This window comes from Pelophylax lessonae (genome assembly GCF_965119305.1).
Source record: "Pelophylax lessonae genome assembly, chromosome: 4".
Lineage (NCBI taxonomy): Eukaryota > Metazoa > Chordata > Amphibia > Anura > Ranidae > Pelophylax > Pelophylax lessonae.
Genome location: NC_138771.1, coordinates 90900755 through 90915653, shown reverse-complemented (window position 1 = coordinate 90915653; position 14899 = coordinate 90900755).

The following is a 14899-nucleotide window of genomic DNA, read 5'->3' as shown; positions in this document are numbered from 1 at the left end:
TCGTGTCTGTTGAAAACTGCAAAAGACTGCACACGAATTTTGTCGGCCAACAACAGCCGACTGCAGAAGTGATGTCATGTGATGGTTAACTTTCCTTGTCTTTTTTCTTTTCTGAGCATGCCCAGTCTTGCTAATCTGCTGTCTGTCGGCCGAAATCTGTACTGACTGGCGAACAATCGGCCGTTCTGGTGTTGGCCAACAAAAATTTTAATGCCTGCACGACAGATTCTGTTCGGCCAAAAATGCGCTGTCGGCTGTCGGAAGCATCATACTAACAAGCCTACAATCGGCCGATCGGTCGTCGGCCGAATATTTACGGCCGACAATCGGTACGTGTGTACGGGGCTTGCTTTCCATCTTCCTAACGAAGAGATCGTTTTTGGCATTGTTGTTAAATTTTTTTTCTTTGCACTCATTAACTCATTATCGCATACTAGCACATTATGTGAAACTTACCTTAGAACAAAGCCTTCCAGCAGCAGGGCTTCCATCTTTGCTCGGTCTTCCTTCTGGATTGGTGGACCTTGGCTGTGTGAGTGGCCGGAGCAGCGATGAGGTCACTCCCGTGACGTCACCGGCTGCATTACAGTAAATAGCTCCTAAACAGTGCACATTCATCTTATTATAGGCTTACCTATAGGTAAAAATTACTCCCACTTTAAATAACCAGAACAATTTTTTGTGCTAAACCCTATTTATCAGAATGTGTCCGAACCTTTGAATGATGCCTGGAAAAGCAAATAGTAAATATGACTGCTGTTATGTAATTCATAGAAGCAAACAAACTGGCCCTGTGTGACCTATCATTACAAATTTGGGCTTGGGTACATTCGAGTTTCCACGTGCCCGATCCCGCCAGGAAGCCGACACTGCACACCGCTAATCACAGGCACTGAGACATTTCCCGATCTGTGCAGCTGCGACATGGTAAATATCAGTGTCTGTGATAGCTTCCTGGTGGGATGGGGCACATGCAGAGGCGGACTGGGCCGGGAGGCAGGGAGGCGATTGCCCTCCAGGCCGCTCTGATGCTTCCTAAAAAGGCCACTCGCTCCGCACCGATTCCACCCCTGCAGACAGGCAGGACACCCGCCGGCCGCCGCTACATTGTGTTATACTTGCGGAGCATCACTGCTCTGCTGCAACTCTGCAAGTATACTATAATGTAGCGGTGGCTGGCGGGTGTCATGCCTGTCTGCAGGGGTGGAATCGGTGCGGAGCGAGTGGCCTTTTTGACTGGTGAGTCCAGTCACTTCCCTGTCAGGCGGAGTGATCTCCACCCGACAGATGCTTTCTAGTCCCGGCCGAGTATGATGTCATCCAGAGGCCAGGAGGCGGGAAGAAAGGACGGAGGAGATTGCTTCTGCAAGGAACTGCGAGGAGCCAGCCCAGTGAAGCCCTGTGGAATAGTGAGTTTTCAGAGGCTGCTCAGGCTGATAATACACCTTACATAAGGCAATGTTATGTCAGTGTTGTAGATGTGTGAAATGGCTCAAGTGATTAACTCATTGAGGCGAGGAGTTAATTTACAATGCTGTTTGTAAAATGCAGCATGGAGGGGGTTAATGTACTGCCAATGGCCACTAATGCATTAGTGACCAGTGACAGTTAATTAACCCCTTTGTGCTGCATTAGTGACAGTGGCACCAGTGTCAGTGTTAATTAACCCCTGTATTGTGCAGCATGAAATGGTTAATAAACACTGACACTGGTACAACTAATGCAGCACAAAGGGGTTAATGACTGCCACTAGTCACTACTGCATCAGTGTCCAGTGGTGTATTTTATTTTTGTGCTACCCTAGGCAAGATTTAAATCGGGCACCCCCATCTAAATGTATCCCACCCCAGCCACAGTATACTGTTCTTGTCTCAGGGTCTGATGAGGAAGCCACAGCTGTTCACAATGAATGGCTGCGGCTTCCTTATCAGACCCTGGGACATGAGGGCAGAGGATGGGGGTCAATGGGACATAGGACGGGGTCAGCAGGGCAGAGAATGTGGCGGCAATGGTAAGCACTGATCAGGAGCAATAAATAAGCTGGATTGATATGCAGCACTAGTAGGTGGCAATGATGGACACTGATAGGTGGCACTGATCAAGCTGCACTGATGAGGCTGAGCTTATATGCACTGGTGAGGCTGCATTGATGGGCAATGATCAGGCTGCACTGATGAGGCTGCACTGATGGACACTGGTGGTGCTGCGTTGATGGGGACTGATGAGGCTGCATGGATGGAAACTGATGAGGCTGCACTGGTGGACACTGATGAGGCTGAAAAAGTGAAAAAATGTGGCTCTCAACAGTTTGATAAAACACAAAATAAATTATTCCAATGTGCAAACGTTCGTGCAAAAAAACAGTTTCTAGTGTCCAAAAAAAAAAAAGGGTTAAGCAAACAGCCAATGATGGAAACACAGACTTGATAGGAGTGAATCTCAAAAAAGCCTCCACCTCCACACGATCACCCAGTGAAATGTATAGGTACCGCTTACCAGAACCACTGGACCCCTTAGTTATAGGGGGTCAAACACGCTTATTGATCCACATCAGATCCGACCTTGCACATCCCCCTCTCACACAGGCGACAGTGTGTAGCCAAATCGATGGAGCATTAAAGAACCAAGTCATAGATGGAGAGAAATGACAAACAGGCTCTCATGGTGCAGTATTACTCATCAAAGGATCATTTTCAGTTTGCTGTGGATAGGAGACCCAGCTCCACGCCTGCGTTCCTTAGACCCGGAAGTTTACGGTCTCACGTTCCCAATCTAAGGGTCTAAGGAACGCAGGCGTGGAGCGGCGGCTCCTATCTCGCCTGTGTGAGAGGGGGATGTGCAAGGTCGGATCTGATGTGGATCAATAAGCATGTTTGACCCCCTATAACTAAGGGGTCCAGTGGTTCTGGTAAGCGGTACCTATACATTTCACTGGGTGATCGTGTGGAGGTGGAGGCTTTTTTGAGATTCACTCCTATCAAGTCTGTGTTTCCATCATTGGCTGTTTGCTTAACCCTTTTTTTTTTTTTTGGACACTAGAAACAGTTTTTTTGCACGAACATTTGCACATTGGAATAATTTACTTTGTGTTTTATCAAACTGTTGAGCGCCACATTTTTTCACTTTTTCATTTGTCACGTTATTCACGTTGATTTTGCTGCTCGCAGAGTGGAAGCAATTTCACCCTAAACACATTTATAGATATGAGTAGTGTTTATTTATTTATACATCACATTCATTTTGCGCAGTTTTTGTTGGGTTCACCAATAATCTTCTTTCACTGATGAGGCTGAGCTGATGGACACTGATCAGGTTGCATTGATGGGCACTGGTGAGGCTGCATTGATGGGTACTGATCAGGCTGCATTGATGGCAACTGATAAGGCTGCACTGGTGAGGCTGCATTTATGGGCACTAGAGAGGCTGCATTGATGGACACTGGTGAGGCTGAATTGATGGGCACTGGTCAGGTTGCATTGATGGGCACTGATCAGGCTGCATTGATGGGCACTGGTCAGGTTGCATTGATGGGCACTGGTCAGGTTGCATTGATGGGCAATGATCAGGATGCCTTGATGGGCACAGGTGAGGCTGCATTAATGGGCACTGATGAGGCTGGACTGATGGGCACTGGTGAGGCTGCATTAATGGGCACTGATGAGGCTGGACTGATGGGCACTGGTGAGGCTGCATTAATGGGCACTGATGAGGCTGGACTGATGGGCACTGGTGAGGCTGCATTGATGCATTATTTTTGTTAAACCTCCTTTGTTGCTATTAACATTAAATTATGTTACCACATTGTATCATATTTGTCTTGCTTTATAACATCAATATCCGTTATAAACCAGGTGGGCATAGATGGTGAGCTCGGTGGTTCAATGGGCCACTTGACTGGACTTGCCCCCCAGGCCCAAGGCTGCCAGTCCTCCCCTGGGCACATGGCAACTTGAGCACGCCTGACACCAACTCTAATCATTACCAATAACTAGCACCATGCAATTCATGTGCTTATTACTGCTTGCAGAGATTTTCAAGTATGACTGAAAATCTCTGAGACTAACTTTTTCCTGCATGTGTGTCAAGAAATAAGACCACCGGAATTAAAAAAAACACCACTTCAAGACCCCTTTCACGTGAGACTTGTGTTTGCTTACATCAGATTTCTTCAGATCTATCACATTTTAGGCCCCTTTCACAGGGCTCTGTTCCGTCGATGGAGCCATTCTGCTCAGTGGGGGATCGATCCGCCGATCCCCGCTGAGCAGGCGGATGACAGCTCCGTCTCCGCTCTGTGTGCGGAGACGGAGGTGTCAGATCCCCGCTGTCCTCTATGGGGGAATTGGATGAGAACGGACCGCCTGTCAGTTCTCATCCGATCCCGTCTGATCTGCTGGATGGATGGAAAATAGGGTTTCCATCCGTCCGGATTTGACGGACAGGATGTCAGCGGACATGTCCCAGCTGACATCCGATGCCCCATAGAGATGCATGGGGCATCCGTTCAGATCCGCCTGAAAAACTGACAGGCGGAACAGAACGGTCTGCATGTGTGAAAGGGGCCTAAGGTTTGAAAATATGGAAAAGCATGCAAGCTCCTTAATCCAGCCACCCACAGACTAACATAGAGCTTCCAAAGAGGTCTGTCTATAAACTGACAGGTGGAAATGATCAAACCCTCCATGTAAAAGGGGCCGAGGGGTGCTGCCAGGGCCGCTGATAGAAATCATGGGGCCCCTCACAGCCTACCTGATAGGGCCCCCTTCAGCCCTACCCTCATCTCCACCCTGGCCCCTCCCCAGACCCTGCCTTGAAACAATAATCGCATGTAAAAATGGGACAGGCAGGGTGTACCCAAGTTGATCTATTACTTGGATACAATCAGCCTGCCCATATATAGTTCTTAGCCGGCCCCTGCTAAACTGTGCAAGATTATAACCATCTATGGCTGGCTTAACTGACACTGATATCAATAGTGACACCAATACAGTGATCAGCTAACATACTGTATAGTGTACACTATATTGATGGCACTGGCTGGGTTAACATCAAGGCAGTGCCGGGACAAGGTCATCCAGCGCCCAGGGCAAGGATGCCAAACTGCGCCCCCCCCCCTTCCCTTAGGGTTAAGGTCAAGGAGCCCTCCATCCCTGCAATAAACAATTGCGTCCAGGGCAACCGTCCCTCCTGCCTACCCCTTGTTCTGGCCCTGCATCAAGGGGCAATGAAGGGGTTAACTGTGTGCCTAACAAGTGTCATGCGTGTAACATGTGCTGCTTTTACAGATCTGGCAGTTTGGGAGAAGAAATTGCCAGAATGCTGATCTCTGTACGGAGCCCTGTGTTTGTAAACACAGGACATTGTGCTGTGATTGGCTGCAGCTGAGGCCATTAATCATTGGCCAGGACCTGTTGCCAAAATCCCACTGTAGCCAATGACAGAGTGGGTTAGCAGCAGGCACACGCATGCGCGTCCCTAACCTGGGACAGGCTGGATGACATACATGTATGTCATCCAGCCTGCCCGTGCCACTCTGCTGCAGAAAATGTACCGAAGGCGTGCGACAAGCAGTTAAAGGGAAAATGTTAGGCTTGGGTTCACACAACAGGTCTGATCAGGTCCGCCTGTCCATTTTTGGACAGGCGGACCTGAACTGACCCTCCATCCACTACTATAGAGAGATTGATCTAAATGTCCATTTACACCCACCTACCTCCAATCTTATCCTCTAACCAAAACGGAAGGGGACCCATTCCCCTCTAGCGGATTGGATTGGAGGACAGTCTGGTGTAAACAGACATCCTTAGAGCAGACTGGGCTGTGTCCGTGTCCGCTCTGCATAAACAGAGTGGACATGGACCTGTCATCTGCCCACTTTGCTCAGCAGGAGATCAGCAGACAGATTCCCCGCTGAACAAGCGGATTCCGCTCCCTGCGAAAGAAGCCTTGTTAACACCCAGCAACACTGGCAGATTAAGATTATCAGCATTATGTAGCATCCTGCTAGGTAGGTGCTAGTGAGAGGGTATCATTTTGAGTTCTGTTTGCTTACCAGAAGGGCTGCAGGTAAATCTACATTGTTCTCTGCCTACCAGAGAACAGGATCTGTTGTGAGGTCTGCTCATTGTGCTCAGGATGCAACTCGATCTGTCTAGAGAGTGTTTCACACTGGTCCAATAGGGAAGCATGTTGGACAGTGGGAGGAAACCTGACAAATGGGTGCACAAGCTTTTGATATGGCCCTGGTGATTTGGCAGAGAAAAAGTGCCTCGATTCATGCTGTGATACTGTATAAAAGCCAGGAGAACATGCGCTCAAGGTCTTTCTTCTGGAGAGCAGAGTCCCGGAGGGAGGGGAGCAGCTGCCTCCTCCTCTGCAGAGGTGCCATGTGGCCTCAGGGAGTCCTGAGGGCCTGGAGAGTAGCAGTAAGGAACTGATTCTGGTGGTCCAGAGGAGCTGACTGAGAGGGGAAGACACTTGAGGATCTGTCTCTGCAGTACAGTGAGTACAGAATCTTGTGTCAAGGGGCCTGACCTGAGGGGGGCCAACCCTGCTGCTAGGATAGCCAGTGGGCAGGTGTCAACTGAAAGGGGATGCTAGTGAGACTGTCCTGAAGATAGGTTATCATCCACTAAGTCACCTTGCTAGGAAGTAAAGAGCAAGAGACTTAACCCCTTGCTACACTTGTGGCAGTGTGGATTAAGCAGCCTAGCTGTTTCCATTTAACCTTGAAGGCTTGAAGATAGAAGTACTCAACTAATGTGAATAGTTCAACTGTAGCATCCCACTATTCCCTTCTCCTATCCCAGTTCCAAATAAACATAAAAAAACAATACCCCTAGACTGTTTATTTGTGTGATGAGCCATCGGGAGCAAGGAAGGGATCCATGAACTATATCTCAAGATAAACATGTGCTGGTAATCAGGGGAGCCCGTCAAGTCATTATTCAGCAGGCCCTGCAGGGACAGTGCTACAATTATGATAACACACAGGCAGCAGTCAGCAGGTTCTCTGTCACAGTGTGTCACATAGCATGGCTGTTGGTGGCTGACCTTGTTAACGTATGACCAATGAGCACCCAGCAGCCATGCTATGTGACACACTGTGACAGAGAACCTGCTGACTGCTGCCTGTGTGTTATAGATGGTGACATTACAGTAATGTACAGTGCAGTAAAACTCTCACCCACCCCCCAGGAATCCCTGTGCTGCAGCAGCCATGATAATTTCCATCTTCCTCTCCTCCTGGATGCTGTCAGCTGCCTGCCACCGCTGCCGCCTCACAGCCTCTCGCTCTCCATCTGACTACTGAGTGGGGAGCTGAGTGAAGGAAGATCACTCCGCCAGGGAATGAAAATGGGCAGCTGCAGCAGGCAGCCGGGACTGTAAGCAGCCGGAAAATGTAGAATGGACATGGAATGCACTGCGCATGCGCCCGAAAATAAAAAGAAAGTCCCTCCACTCTCAGCAGCAGAGATCATCAGAGCGGGGCCCAGAAAATAACAATAATACACCCCTATAAGCTGAGCAGGGGTGAATTTAGAAAAACTTGTTTTTTTAAATTCTGCACTGACGGTCTGTGAGGCTGCTCAGTAAGTTAAACTGAACAGCGTGCAGCATCTGCAATCACGGAAATAACGTTGGAACTAGTATGTTCACCTTTAATGACATTTTAAAACTAGTTTATATACATTGCTGTTTTAAATGTACATTAAAATGCTGTCCCCCCAACTCCTAACCATACATGCGCAGTCTACTCCTTCTTGCCACTGAACTCACTGCCCTATGAGTGAGAGAAAGAACAGACTGCAGCGTGAACATGTACATAGGCAAATTACCTATTCCCCGAATGCAGAATTCTGGCATGAGTGCATCTACCTGTTTACACCGATACGCATAAACATTGATGTAGATGCGAGTACAAACGCATACAGCCATTCACTTCTTTTTCTTTTCTTCTGTTTAAACTTCCCGCCCACACATCCCCATGTGGGGGATGTGGGCGGGGCAGACCAGGAGGAGAAGGTGCGGGAGGAGGAGGAGCTGAAGATCTCTCTCCTCTGGCATCCCTGCAGACAGAGAAGAGGAGGGGATCTGGCAGCGTCGGCGGCTCTGTGAGACATACACAGCTCAGCCCTGCAGTCCGTAGATGACACAGGCACAGCCGCACAGCGGGAGGTAAGCGTCGGCCGCGGCCTGTGTTAACCCTGTCCAGACCGCGATCGCCGCTTACCTCCCGCTGTGCGGCCTGATCATCAGGAGCAACTGACTGTGAGCTGTGATGGCCGCATGGCGCCCCTGTTGCCCATGGCGCCCTGTGCGGCCGCACAGCTCGCACACCCCAAAGGCCGGCCCTGCCGGGGAGTGCTGCATAGCTGAGCCGCTGTCCTCCTCCAGCCGCTGTATGTCTTCTGCGTCTTAGTGGCCACTGGCCAGTAAGATCGCTTCTCTTTTCAGCCAATCAGGAAAGGGGTCTCACAACCCTCTTCCTGATTGGCTGGAAGGAGAGTCAGTGTGACAATAGCGAATATTCATTCGCTATAGTCACACAACTGGGTGGGCGCAGGGCGCAGTGCTCTGTCATTTACATTTATCTGTCATTTATCTTTCATTTACAGTCACTTTAATGACACATGCTAATTTTTGTTGTAAATATTGAGGTCCAACGCATTTATTAATGACAGTCTTCTTGTGGAGAACTAAAACTGAACTGTGCAGTATAAGGCAAAGTCTGTTTAGATGCTTCCGTTCCGCTAGGCTTTACTAGACTCCAGAATAATTCACATTTTCCTGATTCTCAAAACCCTGAACATTACAGAGAATGGCCAGCAGATGTCAGTATTGACCTAGCCAAGTGTGTATAGTGATACATACTTTTTATTTTTATTTATTTTTTCTGATAACGCCTGATACAATGATTGTACAATCATAGTGCTGGGCTATTCCTATTATAGTGGAATTATTATTATTTTGGCTTAAATTTAGGCAGACCGTGACAAAATCCTAGATTATATAGTAAAAAGATGTAACATTTCTACCTCCACTGCCTCCCCCATCCTCGTCATCTCACCACCCCAATCTCTCTCCAGCTACCCCATACCCTGTCTACAGGCAATCCCTGAAAACCCATCTCTTCAGAGAGGCCTATCCCACTTCTCTCTAATAAACTGTGCTTTTACTTTCTCCATTAGCTCATTCCTGACAGTTCTTACCATTTGTATTACTGGACTCTGCCTTTTAAGCCTCATGCACACTGGAGGTTTTTCCAGTTGCTCCTAGGAGCGTCAGATGTTTTTTTTCCTACCTCTAAACTCCCCTGCATGTTAGCCTATGCATCCATACACACATAGACTTTTAGCAGCGTTTAGTAACAGGAGAGTGTGGATTAGGGTGAAAAGACGTCCCTGGTTTCCATGCACAGTCCAAGTCTGTCCCCAGTTTTGTCCCTGGATTCAGGGCCGGATTATTGTAGACAGGGCATCCCATGCTGGCTGAGAAACAGCCTGTCTCAGATGCAGATGCCCCCTGCTGGACAACCTCACTGCCGCTGTTCAGTGGAGGAGAGGCAGAGACAAAAATGTACTGTGTGGAGGGCTGAGAACGTGAGGTGAGCAGATGTTGGGGGGGGGGGGGTCTGTTTGTACACAGGTGAGGGCAGTGGGGGAGCAGGGGTCAAAGATAATGCAGCTGCATGTAGAGATGGAGAGTTTAGCTGTTGTGGGGGAAGGGCTAAGAGGTGGCTGCAGAGATAATCTGTGAGAGAAGGGTGCAGAGGTGAGCTATGGATGTGGGAGCAGAAGTGTCCTCTGTGCATAGCAAACCTCTGATCCCTGCACTCTATGCCTAACACCCTCCTTTATATTATGTAGTCCTGTGCCCAGCGCTCTGTTTATTATGTAGTCCTGTGCCCAGCACTCTGTGTATTATGAAGTCCTGTGCCCAGTGCTCTGTGTATTATGTAGTCCTGTACCCAGTGCTCTGTGTATTATGTAGTCCTGTGCCCAGCACTCTGTGTATTATGCAGTCCTGTGCCCAGTGCTCTGTGTATTATGTAGTCCTGTACCCAGTGCTCTGTGTATTATGTAGTCCTGTGCCCAGCACTCTGTGTATTATGCAGTCCTGTGCCCAGTGCTCTGTGTATTATGCAGTCCTGTACCCAGTGCTCTGTGTATTATGCAGTCCTGTAGCCAGCACTCTGTGTATGATATAGTCCTGTGCCCAGCGCTCTGGGTATTATGCAGTCCTGTGCCCAGTGCTCTGTGTATTATGCAGTCCTGTACCCAGCGCTCTGTGTATTATGCAGTCCTGTACCCAGCACTCTGTGTATTATGTAGTCCTGTGCCCAGCTCTCTGTGTATTATGCAGTCCTGTACCCAGCACTCTGTGTATTATGTAGTCCTGTGCCCAGTGCTCTGTGTATTATGCAGTCCTGTACCCAGCACTCTGTGTATTATGTAGTTCTGTGCCCAGTGCTCTGTGTATTATGCAGTCCTGTTCCCAGCGCTCTGTGTATTATGTAGTCCTGTGCCCAGCACTCTGTGTATATTATGCAGTCCTGTGCCCTGCACTCTGTGTATATTATGCAGTCCTGTGCCAGGTGCTCTGTGTATATTATGCAGTCCTGTGCCCAGCACTTTGTGTATATTATGCAGTCCTGTGCCCTGCACTCTGTGTATTATGTAGTCCTGTGCCCTGCACTCTGTGTATTATGTAGTCCTGTGCCCTGCACTCTGTGTATTATGTAGTCCTGTGCCCAGCGCTCTGTGTATTATGTAGTCCTGTGCCCAGCACTCTGTGTATATTATGCAGTCCTGTGCCCTGCACTCTGTGTATATTATGCAGTTCTGTGCCCAGCACTCTGTGTATATTATGCAGTCCTGTGCCCAGCACTCTGTGTGTATTATGTAGTCCTGTGCCCTGCACTCTGTGTATTATGTAGTCCTGTGCCCTGCACTCTGTGTATTATGCAGTCCTGTGCCCTGCACTCTGTGTATTATGCAGTCCTGTGCCATGCACTCTGTGTATTATGTAGTCCTGTGCCCTGCACTCTGTGTATTATGTAGTCCTGTGCCCAGCGCTCTGTGTATTATGTAGTCCTGTGCCCAGCACTCTGTGTATATTATGCAGTCCTGTGCCCTGCACTCTGTGTATATTATGCAGTCCTGTGCCCAGCGCTCTGTGTATATTATGCAGTCCTGTGCCCAGCGCTCTGTGTATATTATGCAGTCCTGTGCCCTGCACTCTGTGTATTATGTAGTCCTGTGCCCAGTGCTCTGTGTATTATGCAGTCCTATGCCATTTGCCAATAAAAAAAAGAAATATGTCCCCGGATTTCATTTTAAAAATCTGGTCACCTTAGTTTAGAGACAGGGACAAAACCTGCCTAAAAGTGCCTACATGCTAGAAGCTTTTAGCACTTCAGCCTTTTATTCATTTTAATAACAAGAATAAATTAAAATTCTGGCTAATGAAATAAATATTCGCCAAAACACCAAAAGCTGCTACACTCTGCTAAACTGCTTTGAAAAAATGCAGCTTAGGTGAGTTTTTAATGCAGATTTTCTCCTGTCAGAAGAAACTGCGTTTTACAATAAACCAGTGTGCCTGGCCTTAGATTGGAAGCTCTCCTGAGCAGAGCTCTCTAAACTCTTTTTTGGTATTGCATTGTATTGTGGTTGTATGGGGTCTCCCTTTATGTTATAAAATACAAACTGCTGGTGTGTACTAGGTAGGCTCATAAATTTTATTTTATTTTTAAAACAAAGGTGGAATTTTCTTTTAATGATATGTGGTTATATGTCCTTGGCATTATACAGTATTTCTGCACCTATTTTCCTCTTGGTCAATTTTGAAGGCATATTGCTGGCCTATAATTTGGATCCAACCACACTAATATAAAGCAAGTGACACACTATGCCTAGTATTTATAGCAGATAAATCTAGATTAACATTACATTTTACCTCCGCTAAGAAAGCTCCTGGAATTTTCCTTAGATTCAAGTGAAGCTAATTAAGGAGGATAACGATTGTTTAAACGGGAAATAGCACTTCTGTTTTACATGTTATTAATTCTCACCTCCTGCTTATTTTCAGGCTTAACATTTACAGAGCTTCTAAATAGGTGTATAAAAGAGGGAGGGTTCCCCATTCCTGATAAGACACGGCTCTCAGGGACAATTATAGGGCTTTGGCAGAGAATACCTTATATCTGTAATGTAGGAATGGGCCGAACGCCCCCCTGTTCGGTTCAAAGCAGAACTGCCGAACAGCGGAAATGTTCTAACCCGAATGGCAAACACCATTGAAGTCTATCTGAGATGAACAGGAAAAATCAAAAGTGCCCATTTTGAAGGCTTATATGCAAGTAATTGGCCATAAAAGGGGTATGGATTCTGGGTACTGCCCTGGGGGACAGGTATCAATAATAAAAAAATAAAAAAAAACAATTGTTTTTTCAGGAGTAGTGATTTTAATTATGCTTAAAGTGCAACAATAAAAATGAAAAATTCCTTTAAATATAGTGCCTGAGGGGTCCCCATAATGTGCCATGCATAAAACACGGGGGGGGGGGGATGAGTAACCCTCCCTCCTGAACCATACCAGACCACATGCCCTCAACATGGGGACCTTGTCCCCATGTCGATGGGGACAAGGGCCTCTCCCAGACAACCCTGGACTGTGGTTGTCGGGGTCTGCAGGCAGGGGGCTATATTCCAAATCTGCTATTCCAAAAGTGCTTTAACAAGGGGGGCCCCAGATCCCGCCCCCACCCATGTGAATTCGTATCGGGGTACATAGTACCCCTACCCATTCACCAAAAAAGTGTACAAAAGTAATAACCACATGAGACAGTTTTTGACGAATCATTTATTAAAAAATAAAAAAATTGTGTCCCTCGATGTAAATCCATCGTCAATCATGCCACCCCCAAAAATAGAAAAAAATGAAAAACGCTCTCAGCTCCTGGGAGGACTCCCACTGTATCCCCGCCCTGTACTTTGACATTTCCTATATAGGCAAGGGACGGGGCCACCTAAATATGTCACCGTGTGGCCCTGCCCCCTTCTGACGTCACGTGCTGTGGGCTTCTCTCCAACATCAATGCCTGATCTCACAAATGCACTTCTTGAAGAATGGTCAAACATTCCCATAGACACTCCCCTAAACCTTGTGGACATCCTTCCCAGAAGAGTTGAAGCTGTTATAGCTGCAAAAGGTGGGCCAATTCCATATTGAACCTTACAGACTAAGACTGGGATATCATTAAAGTTCATGTGTAGAAGGCAGGTGTCCCAACACGTTTGGTAATATAGTGAATTTGTTTGCAGCACAGGTATTTTGGTTTCATATGCAATGTGTATTAATTTAATTTACATTTTTTCATTTTGTTTCATTATTTGTGAACAAATCACGTGTTTTTTAGCACTGGGAGGTGTGATAACATTCCCTTATTTTTGATGTTACAGCAAAGAGATTTTGGGCACAAATCTACATATGTAAACAGAGTTTATTATTCACACATATACATTTATTATTAGAATAAATGGCATTAATTAATTATCTAAATTTCACACATTTTTAGACACTGGTAATTAAAAAATTTAAAAAAGCCATGCTTGGCCTGGCCTATCATTTGAATTGAATAGGTCTCTCAAAACCTGGTACAAAATAGAGACAATGACCTATGCCAACTAATAACAAGTAAGGAGAAATCAATTTAGTATGCTGTCCCAGACTAACTGCAGATGAGCTAGAATAGAGGAAAAGTTTGGGTGGAAATTTATGGGAGGTAGCCAGAAGTGTTGATATTGGAATTTAGATGGCATTTTATGCAAAGCTTGCAGGAGGGCCTAGGGTGGTATACTGAGGGGGGTATACTGTATGATCTGCTTGATAATATGAACATAAATTTGGAAGTACCCCAGATGGTTTACATCCCTGGTGCCCAGCCTGCAGCCCTCTGTTATATGATGTGTGGCCCTCAGACTTAAGCAGTCTGTATTGGGAACATTGATTATAGTAAAAGCTTTGATCTCTACTAACCTCATGTAGCATGTTTCCAGTTTCATATTGTCTTCTGCAACATATTTCCAGCCCAAAAAAAAGCATGTCCACACTCTCTGACCCTCATTTCCTCTGTTAGGTCTGACATTTGACAGTCCTCTGAACACACATTGAACTTTATAGGAGGCCCTTCGTCAGGGGCCGCATTTGAGGCCCCTTTAGCTCATAAGTTGACAACCACTGCTTTACATACAGGCAGTCCCCAGGTTACAAACAAGATGGGTTTTGTAGCTTTGTTCTTAAAGGTATTGTAAAGGTTTTTTTTTTTGCTTTTTTTTTTAATAGCAAACATGTTATAATTACCTGCCCTGTGCAAGGGTTTTGCACACAGCAGCCCCGATCCTCCTTTTCTGGGGTGCCCCGGCGGTGCTCCTGGCTCCTCCTGTTCATTGGGTGCCCCCACGGAGAGCCACGCGCTCACGAGTCCCGCTGCTGCGTCCATTGACACAGACAGCAGGACTCGGCTCCGCCCCCGGCTCCCGTGTCACTGGATTTGACTGACAGCAGTGGGAGCCAATGGCTCCTGCTGCTATTAATCTATCTAATGAGGACCCGGGACAGCGGCTGGAGCCGCTGGGCTTGTGCTCGTCGTTGGGACAATCGGATTCGGGTAAAAAAAAGCGGGGGTCTGGGGGGCAGCTGAACCAGAAAAGATTTTTTACCTAATGCATAGAATGCATTAAGGTGAAAAACCATGAGATTTTACAACTCCATTAAAGCAGTTGTATCCCCTGTGTAAAAAAAAATGGCATAATGGCATAATGTGCTAGTATGCATCACATATGTAATACTTACCTTGGAAAGAAGCCCCCATACTGTCACCCGGACACCGCTG